Source organism: Carcharodon carcharias, chromosome 8 (genome assembly GCF_017639515.1).
Source record: "Carcharodon carcharias isolate sCarCar2 chromosome 8, sCarCar2.pri, whole genome shotgun sequence".
Lineage (NCBI taxonomy): Eukaryota > Metazoa > Chordata > Chondrichthyes > Lamniformes > Lamnidae > Carcharodon > Carcharodon carcharias.
Window position 1 is genome coordinate 117,041,190 of NC_054474.1, and position 6,736 is coordinate 117,047,925.

Here is a 6,736-nt window from a genome sequence, read left to right on the forward strand (position 1 = left end):
CTCCCCTGAGTCCCAATCTCATATTTAATATATGGTCTAACTCCTCACTCTGTCTCCTAATTGCACTAATTCCTAACTGTCTCCAACCATGTACACAGTATAACCCTCCGTTCCCCCGATTCCATTTAATATACACAATTTCCTTTGTTGTTTCTTATTCCTATGTTAGTTTTTCACACTCCGTCACTGTGAAGGTTCGATGCCTTGTAAACTAAGCAGGTTCTCTGATTTGCTAGTGTGTGGCATTTGGTGGTTGCATTAGATTAACCTGTCTGCTTCAGATTATTAGGGAGCAGAACATTCTAGATTTCTCCACATTTAGTGAGATGATCCATTTATGCTGTTAAATTAATTTTCAGAGAAGTACAAGAATGCTTACTATCAAACGGCGGAGAAAGAGATAGCGCAAAATGCCGAGAAAATTGGACAAATGCGCAAGGAGGTGACGCAAGAGAGCATCAAATTCCAAAAAGTTGATCGGGTGAGTGAAATCGCCACATAAGACATGTTAGGAACAGGAAAAGATGATGACATTGAGCAACTGCCTCTTCATACTAAACCAATCCCACCTATCCACCCTCACGTCATAGCTCTCAATCCCGCCTGCCCACCCTCTCGCCATATCCCTCAATCCCACCTACCCACCCTCGTGCCATATCCCTCAATCCCACTTACCCACCCTCTTCCCATAAAGCTGAATCCCACCTAATCCGTAGGTGCATGAAATACAGTAATTTATCTTCTCTCTGGCAGACTGGTGGAGACAGCAGAATAACACCTTATTTACATTGACACCTACTGCAACTCTGCAGATCTTAACTCCACCAACTCCTGTATTCCAAGATGAAGCACATGAAGCTTATTTATTCTCAACAGTTGGCATGTATTTCTCAAAGCTTTCTGAAAGACTCTAATTATATGACTTATGGAAGCAGACAGCAAAGAAATCTATTGTACCCATTCAGAAATTTTGATAGAGTTATCCAATTAGTCCCATTCCCGATCTTTCTTTTACACCCTGCTTTGAAGAAATGAGAGGTGTTGGATAAAGAGATGCTATGAGTAGTTGTTCTGAAGTTTCTGAAAGCAGTTGACAAAGTACCAGAAGAATTGTGGCAAAAATCTTCATGTATGGAGTGAAGGGAAATGGGTCTAGAACTGCCTAGGGTGACTGGTGGGGAGTGAGGTTATGCAGAAGGAGGGGTCTGGGTGGGTGGGTGGTGTGAGGGGGGGGGGGGGGGTTGGGGGGTTGGGGGAGGGGTCTGGGTGGGTGGGTGGTGTGGAGGGGGGGTTGTAGGGGTGGTTGGTGGATGGTGGGGTTGTGGGTGAGTGGTGGGGATGGGTTTGGGGTTGGGTGATGGGGGTGGGGTGGGTGGTGGGGGAGAGGGTGGAGTTGTGGGTGGGTGGTGAGGTTGTGGGGTGGGGTTGTGAGTGGTGGGTGGGGTTGTGGGTGGTGGACAGTTGGTGGGGTTGTGGGTGGGTGAGTGGGGGGGTGGGAGTTTTCATTGGGTGGTGGGAGGTAGAGTGGTAGGTGGTGGGGTGGAATCGGGGAAGGGTGGTGGGGAAGGTTGTGGGTGGGTGGGTGGTGGAGGTGAGGTTGTAGGTGTGTAGTGGGGGTAAAGTTGTGGGTTGGGGTGGGTTTGTGGATGGGGGTAGGGGTGGGGTTGTGGGTGGAGGGTTTTCATTGGGCAGTGGGAGGTGGAGTAGTGGGTGGTTGGGGTGGGATTGTGGGTGGGTGGTGGGGTGTGGGGGTAGGGTTGGGGATGGGTGGTGCTGTTGTGGCTGGTGGATGATTGGTGGGATTGTGGTTTGTGGTGGGGTGTGGGGTTGTGGGTGGATGGTCGGGGGTGAGCTTGTGGGTGAGTGGGTGGGGGGTGGGGCTGTGGGTGGGTGGTGGGGGGCGGGGTTGTGGGTGAAGAGTGGGATTGCGCGTGGATCGTGGGGGGTGGGATTGTAGGTGGGTGGTTGGGGGGTGGGATTGTGCGCGGGTGGTGGGGGGTGGGATTGTGGGTGGGTGGTGGAATTGAGGGTGGTGGTGTATCGAATGCAAAAGCACAGAGGTCATGTCAGTGTTGGTCTAGGTCTGGCCCATTCCTCACTCCTGTGCTCACCCGAACCATCCTCCGCTTTATCTGGAGGTTGAAAGTGGACCTTGTTCGCAGGGATACGATGTACAAACCTCCAGAAAAGAGGAACAAACGTACCCAACATCGTCCTGTGTGTGGCTGCATCAAGCTGTGCAAAGACCCTTGGTACGCAAACACCAAGTGCCACAACCTGCTGAGGTTCTACCTGTGTTCAGAGATGCAAAGAATGGGTCTGGCCACGTTGCTGTGGTTCATACAGAAAAACACCCTTGACCACACATCCATCAGGCAGTGGTTCTAGAAGCCCTGTGGGAAAAGGAGATGGCATATCCTGTCGGATGGCTCCCTGAGCAGACTGTCAAAGTCATTTGGCAGAATGCCTCAACATCAGAACTTTCAAACAAGCACCAAGATGTAGCTTGGCTGGAGGTGAGAAAGGCCCTCCCCGTCAGATCTTTCTACATGCCCAGAATCTCACCCCCTCTGTACATTGCTCTCGAGGTGGCTGTGGTGAAGAAGAGATCATTGTTCACTTCCTCCTAGAATGTGCCTTTGCAAAGAAGATCTGGAGATAGATGCAGTGGTTTTTCTTGAGGTTCATCCCGAGAGCTCTATGACACAGGACTTTGTGCTCTCTGGGCTGTTCCCAGAGATGCACAATGAGACAAACTTCAATTTGGCGAAAGACGCTCCTTTGTCTACCCGAAACTTGATGATCTTCCTATGCAAGAAGTTATTCATGACTGAGTGTTGCAGAATGGCACATTCCAAGGTTCAGGACTATGTGCTGAGGGACGCACTAAAGCTTGAGGCAGCTGCCTCAGAGGTGCAATAGGGAAAGGCCACTGTCTAAGGCCTTTCAGCCATAGTATGCAAAGGGGTTGGAAAATTTATAGAACACCCTCGGGTTAAATATGAAAACAAAAGTATTGGAATTGTACTGAGGCACCTCAGCGAGGAACATGTTGTATGAAGGAAAGTTGAATTCTATTGTACTTTTTGTAATTTTTCAATATGAAATTTTTTGCCCACAGACTGTATGCCTGACATGAATGTATATGGTAAATATCAAAAGAATTACAATTGTATGGAGGCACCTAGGGGTGGAACACCCTGTATGGAGACAAGTTGAGTTTTATGGCACTTTCTGTAATTTTCAAGTTGAAATGTTTTGTATGTACTTTTACAAATTTTATAAATTAAGTATATTTTTGGAAAATCAGTAGTCATATTGAACTTGTACAGTGTACAGATGTGACTAGTCACCCTACGGAAAATCCCTCACCACAGCACTCCAATCAATGAAAATTCCCTTTGTCCTATTTTGTATTTCTGCCATCTTTATATCCATGTTACAGGCAGGAAAAGGAAACCTGCCATGTCTACCCATTCCAGTCAATCACTGTTAACTGATCACACAGAATGGGAGGCACTATATGTACCTATTCCTCTGTGAAGGGAACACTCATCTCTAGTCATCCTCTCGTTCGGTTCACCAAGCTGGATTTTCTCAACTGCCTGCTTATCTTCTCATACTTGTCCAGTTTCCATCTATAGGAATTATTGGGCTGCTATGAGTGAGGGATCTCTCAGGCTGACCATTCAGTTGAAACAACTAGCCAAAGCTATTAGCTTGTGAGCCCAGCCCTCAGTATTCCAATGTGCTGTTGAAGAGGGAAGCAGTTTGGTTTGCAGGATGATGAAATTATTCCAATGCTGTGAAGTGGGAGATTGAAAATATTTGGAGTGTTTAATAGGATCTGTGGGTTTTCTCACTTTTAATTATAGGGAATCTCAAAGTCTGGTACGTTGGTAATATTGACGCAGTTTTAAGCATGTGTCTGCTCTTTGTCTCACTCCATCTACTCTTCCTACAGGTAGTTGAGAACATCATTGCTCGAGAATGTGAGGATCGAAAGGATTTGAAACTCTGCTTAGCAAAAGCAACTATTGAGGTATTAAAAGTGGACAGCTTGATTCCACACACCAGTGTACATTGTCATTCCAGAGACTCAATATAGCTTGGGCAAGCGCTTAAAGTTGGTGCACAGTGCAGCTGTCATCCAGTCCCTGTTCAGACTGCACAATTTATATACTAATAGTTTGATGGTAAATAAAGACTCTACCCCCAGGGCGGGCCCTGCCTTGAAGAGTGTACAGTTTGAAGAATCGGGCATGTGGGGGGGGGGCGGGGGGTGGGGGGGTGCTGGGTTGATGACACTCCTGATTTTTCACTGTTACAACGAGTATTTAGAAAAGTGGGAGCATTCAGAATAAAGTGCAATGACTCTCTGTATTCACTATTTCAATCCATACTCTCATAGAATCATACAGTAGAGAAGACGGTCAATCAACTTATTGTGCTCTTTGAAAAAGTTATCTAAACACTCCCATTCCCTGCTCTTTTCACAAAGCCCTGAAAACCCTTGCTTTTCAGGTATCTATCCAATTCTCCTGTACTTATTGTGTGAGATACCTTTGAGGGAGCAGACTCTCACCATTTCAGGGATTTTCAGGTGTCATTATTATTTAGGTTTGGGTTAATTTTGTTTTGCCAGTACCTGCCCTGGTAGATGCCAACAAACAGCATTTGGTACCATTGATGCAGACAGGCTGCCAGCTGTACTAGAGTATTAACAATTCTAACATAATCTACTCCTGGTTATCACTTAACAAATTTATCAGTAAAACATAAAGGACACCGATGGTGATGTTATATGGACTATATAAAATGACCAAAGTCAAGTCAGGTAAGAGATAACTTGCCTCCATTTTGGGTTTGCGCTAAGAATAAACTGACAATACTTTTCCCACATATCCCACCAGATCCTTGCAAATATGCACTAGTTTACAAAGTCAAGTTACCCTGAGTAAATGGAACTTCATACATAAAGGTGTGCCTGTAATGTATAAGTGTTTCTAGGTGGCTTTTATATCTTTTACAATGTAAAATATTTGGGACTATTTTGATGTGTCAGTATTTTTAAATTGTCAGTTGATTGAGAGTATTGATAAGACCAGGTTTCACTGTAGTTCTTTCAAAACTACATTTTCTGCTTCAATAAATCTGTAGAAACCCACGAATGAACTGAGATGGTTGGCATATTGTGTTGGTGGTTTGCTAAACTGCAGCAAGCTTTGGAGTAAAATGGTTTGTGCCCACTACAAGTCCCCAACCTTCAGTGGAGTCAAGAAACAAGATGGTCAGATTGAGGACACTTCACTTCAGGGAAGGGTGAACCACTTGGAGGGAGGTGGGGGAAGGGAAAGTGGGGACAACAAGAACTAAAACCACAAAATGTTCAAGAGGTCTGGCATCAGAGAAACAGAAGTTAATATTTCAGGTCAGAAGCTTCAGGTTTGTCACAACAAAGAGTTTTTTTTATTTGTTCTTGGGATATGGGCAAAGCCAGCATTTGTTGCCAATCTCTATTTGCCTCTGAGAAAATGTTGGTGTATATATTTCCAAATCTGATTAATTTTCCAGTTACATTAAATGCTGCAGCTCCCACTTTCTCACATTTCTTTTCATAGGAAGACTCAATTTCTGATCCTCTGGGAATCTCCAACTACAGCGTTTCCCCAGCTTTTAATGGGGCTCACTGAAGGATCTGTCAACAGTCAAAGCAAGCAAGCAAAGCAAGCCCTGTCACCACTCAAAACTTAAAAGCTCTCCAAGGAAGCCAGCTATGGTGATTTTCTGCCTCTCTTACATGTTGAAGACAGGAATGAGTTGCTGTACAAAGCTGATCAGATGAGGTGTTACTGTGCCAGTGTGCAGCAGCACCCTCTCATGGTGCTTTCCTGAATTCTTGATCAGCTCACAACATTTCTTCTCTGCCTATTTACCCTTCTCCATTATCAGGGCAGCCTGAAATACCTCAGTAGAGAAGTTTTCCAAACTTTTGGACTTCTAAGAAAATCCCTAGGGAGCTGGATGGGCACACAGGGACTGAGGTGAATCAGCAGCATGCAGTAAAACAGAGTGTATAGAAGATTTAATATTGTTTGTAAATCAGAGTTCCACATCATTTCATAAAGGTACAGATAACATGGCAAATGCTCTTGAGTTGCTGAACCTTTCACTCCCTTGATAGGAGATCATTTGCTGTCATTTTCGTTCAGTAATTTTGGATGGAATTTTCCCATCCCGCCTGTGGTGGGTTTTGCGGCGGGTGGGAGCAGAGAATCCAGCAAAAAATCAGAAATATGCTGGTGTAAAAACAGTTTGCAACTCTCTCGATGGTGGGTTTATGGCAGGTTGGTTATCCATGTGGCATGAGCGCCATTTGCATTCATGAACATCTCATGAATGCTCATTAAAACAGCTGCTCGCTGTAATCCTGTCATGCCTTCCAATCTTGTGTCATGCCAGTGAGAAATTACGTTGGCCTCAAACCCAATTGAAAAGGGGTGGCATGCACAAGTCGGACCTCAGTTCGCTGGTAACTTTGGGGTGAGCACAACATACAGAGCCTACATGCCATATCGCTGCGCCGGTCTTGTTGCAATGAACGCCACTCTTCTGGGGCTGTAGGATTGGTCTGCTCCTGCTCTTTGCCTACATTGTCCCAAAGAACTCCACTGTGCTGTGTTACTCATGCAAGCATCCACTTTCAGAAACTAGCACTTCAGTCGTGGAGGGGTGT

At 45.5% G+C, this 6,736-nt stretch overlaps 1 long non-coding RNA gene across 1 annotated transcript; it reads left to right on the plus strand.

The window, feature by feature from the left end:
- The first annotated feature begins 364 nt into the window (after positions 1–364).
- Positions 365–4,079, plus strand: LOC121280815. The gene is made up of 3 exons (XR_005943713.1): positions 365–481; positions 3,122–3,148; positions 3,965–4,079. It is a non-coding gene; the product is annotated as an uncharacterized LOC121280815 (long non-coding RNA).
- The last annotated feature ends 2,657 nt before the right edge of the window (positions 4,080–6,736 follow it).